At 46.8% G+C, this 2,884-nt stretch overlaps 1 pseudogene; it reads right to left on the bottom strand.

Annotated features, from left to right (window-relative positions):
* Positions 1-1,242: 1,242 nt before the first annotated feature.
* On the bottom strand, positions 1,243-2,190 carry LOC103013068 (retinol dehydrogenase 12-like; annotated as a pseudogene).
* Between the last annotated feature and the right edge of the window lie 694 nt (positions 2,191-2,884).

Here is a 2,884-nt window from a genome sequence, read left to right as displayed (position 1 = left end):
ATTTCTATCAAGCTTCTCAACATTCTTCTAGCTTCTACCCATTAGCCAATTCCAAAGCCACTTTCATATCTTTAGGTATTTGTTACAGCAGCATTCCACTTTTAGGTAGCAAAATCAGGTATTAGTTTCTTGTGGCTGCTGTAACAAGTGACCACAAACTTGGTGACATAAAACAATAGAGCTTTATTTTCTCACAGTCTGGAGGTCATAAACCTGAAATCAGCATCACTGGCCTAAATTAAGGGTGTCAGAAGGGCTGTATTCTATCTACAGGTTCTAGGGAGAATCCATTTTTTGCCTCTTTCAGCTTCTGATTGCTCACATCATTCCTTGGCTTCATGCGGCATTACTCCAATCTTGAAGGCCAGCATCCTCAGATCTCTCTCTATTCCATCTTCACATTGCCTTCTCCTCTGTGTATCTCTTCAAATCTCTCTCTACCTTTCTTCCTTCCTTCCTTCCCTTCCTTCCTTCCTCCGTCCCTTCCTCCCTCCCTCCCTTCTTTCCTTCCATGTTCAGTTTTTATTTTCTCTAAAAATTGAGGTAAAGGGAACTCTTTAGAAAAAGAAACAATCTGCATGATTGAAAATGGAGGTCCTAACTTACACAGTGTTATATGTCATTTATATCTCAATAAGGCTGGCAATTTTTTTAACCTTAAAAAAATAACTGGAAAAAGAAAATGGGAAGGTCCAGCTTCATACAGTGGCTTCAGGATGCTCAGAGGAAGGAACTAAAGTTGGCCAAAGTTAGCCAAGATTTTCCTGGGTTGTCTAGACTCAAGAGATGCGACTAGTATTCCAAAGAGAAAAGAGATCAGTCAAAAGTTTGAGTCTTACAGTCCCTGGAAATATGTAACCCTGATGCTCCTGTCGCCTCAGCTGAAAATGTTGGCTGGCATTTCTGGTATTGATGAAGAAATTGCCCCCAATTTCCCAGGCTCTTCTGCCTTCCCCATGCCCACCTGGGATCTGCCCAGTCCTCCTGCCCCAAGAGAGCACTCTATTCATGAAATTCTTGGAGAAGAATCCTCTGCAGTTGTGAGCATCTCATGCTGTGAGCCAGCTTCACAAGAGCGTTGGGTGTGCCAAGGTTTCCGTAAGGGTCAGGAGAATCAGAACAGGGCAGGGTTTGCAACAGCAGTAAACCAGAAGGAAAATCCTTCAGGATGGTCCTTCTCCTTGGTCCCCTTTCATTATGGCGTGGACTTGGCCTGATAAGGCTGTGGCTCTTCTACCAGCTCTACTCCCACTGGATTTCTAGAAGCTCACAGCTGACGTTCCACAGGCACTCAGCCATTTTGTTACTTCAGGCCCTTGGAGATACCCAGGTCCTCTTGCGGTCATTGAAGTGCTTGGCACTCAGGGGCTCCAGGCCCTCAGTTATGGCACAGTGCAGTCTGGTCTGCGCTCCCTTCTCCCACACCAACTTGACAAAGAGGGAGAAGAGCTGCCAGAGCAGGCACAGCAGGAATGAGTATTGAACAAGCTCAGAGTGGACCATGCCTGGGTGCACTGCATAGAGGGTGGCCCCCATCCGTTGGAGCCTCTTGGCCGGCTCCCAAGTAAAAAGTATGTTGGCCATCTTGCTGTGGCAATATGCAAAACCCCAGCTATAGCGCTTCTCACTCTCAAGGTCCTGGAAGCGAATCTTGCCAGCATGGTGAGCCACCGATGACAGGTTCACCATCTGCGCAGGAGCAGACTCCTTCAGCTGCTCCAGGAGAGAGCAAGTGAGAAGGAAGTGGCCCAGGCAGTTGATTCCCAGGTGGGTTTCAAAGCTGTTAGCTGTCTTGGAATATGGACACATCATCATTCCTGTAGTGTTGATCAGAATATGGAGCTGCTTTTGCACTGCCAGAAGGCTTTCAGCAAAAGCTCAGATGGATTTGGTATTGGATAGGTCCAGTTTCCACACCAGCACCTGGAAGTTCTTTGTATTAGCTCAGATTTCACTAGCAGCAGATTCCCACTTCAGTACATCTCAGCAGGCAGTGCATACTCCTCTGCTAGCGAGCTCTCTGGCCCTCTCCTTACTGATGCCCATGTTGGCTCCGGTGATCACCACTATCTTCCTGGGAAGCTGCACATTTGTTCTCCAAATCCCACCAGCAAAGAACTTCCTAATGGACAGAGCTATCACATACAGGAAAGAAAGGAGGGAGGTGAGTAGTCCTAAGATAACCAGCATCTTTTCAACTTCTTTAGTTGCTGCTGCTTTAGCAAAAGCAGTTTCGACTCCAATTCTGGCTCCAGCCCCTGGTCTGGCTCCAATTCTTGGCTGCTTCTCTCTGCTTCTCCCTCCCACTCCTTTACCTCCTCTCTCTCCTGGACTCTGGGCATCTCTTATGCATCTCTTATGAGGATACATGTAATTGCATTTAGGACCCACCCAGATAATCCAGGATAATCTCCACATCTCAACAGCCTTAACTTAATCATATTTACAAAGAACCATTTTCCAAGTAAGGTAATATTTACAGTGTCCAGGGACTATGACCTAATATCTTTGGGGGCCATTATTCTGCCTACTGCAAGGAGTAAGTCAGATACCTTGTTCTGAAGTTCTGGGGTCACTGGGTTTGGAAAGGAGTGACTGGAGCTCTTTGAGGCCAAATGGGGTGGAAGACAGTGCAGCCTGGTGGGAGGGATGTGGGCTCTGTAGGCAGACAGACCTGAGTTCACTTCCCTGCCCCAACACCTGATGACTGAGTGACCTTGGGCAAGTCACTCAACCTCCCTGACTTTCCATTTCCTCCTCTGTGAAATGAGGTAATAACTGCACCTCCCTCACAGGGCTGTTGTAACTTGTGCTTGTAAAGCACTTAGCATAGGACTAGGCACATAGTGAGTAATCTACGAACATTAACTGTTGTTATTATTAA

The sequence above is a fragment of the Balaenoptera acutorostrata genome, chromosome X, assembly GCF_949987535.1.
Source record: "Balaenoptera acutorostrata chromosome X, mBalAcu1.1, whole genome shotgun sequence".
Lineage (NCBI taxonomy): Eukaryota > Metazoa > Chordata > Mammalia > Artiodactyla > Balaenopteridae > Balaenoptera > Balaenoptera acutorostrata.
Note: the sequence above shows the minus strand (reverse complement) of the source record. Positions and strands in the feature narration are given on the sequence as shown.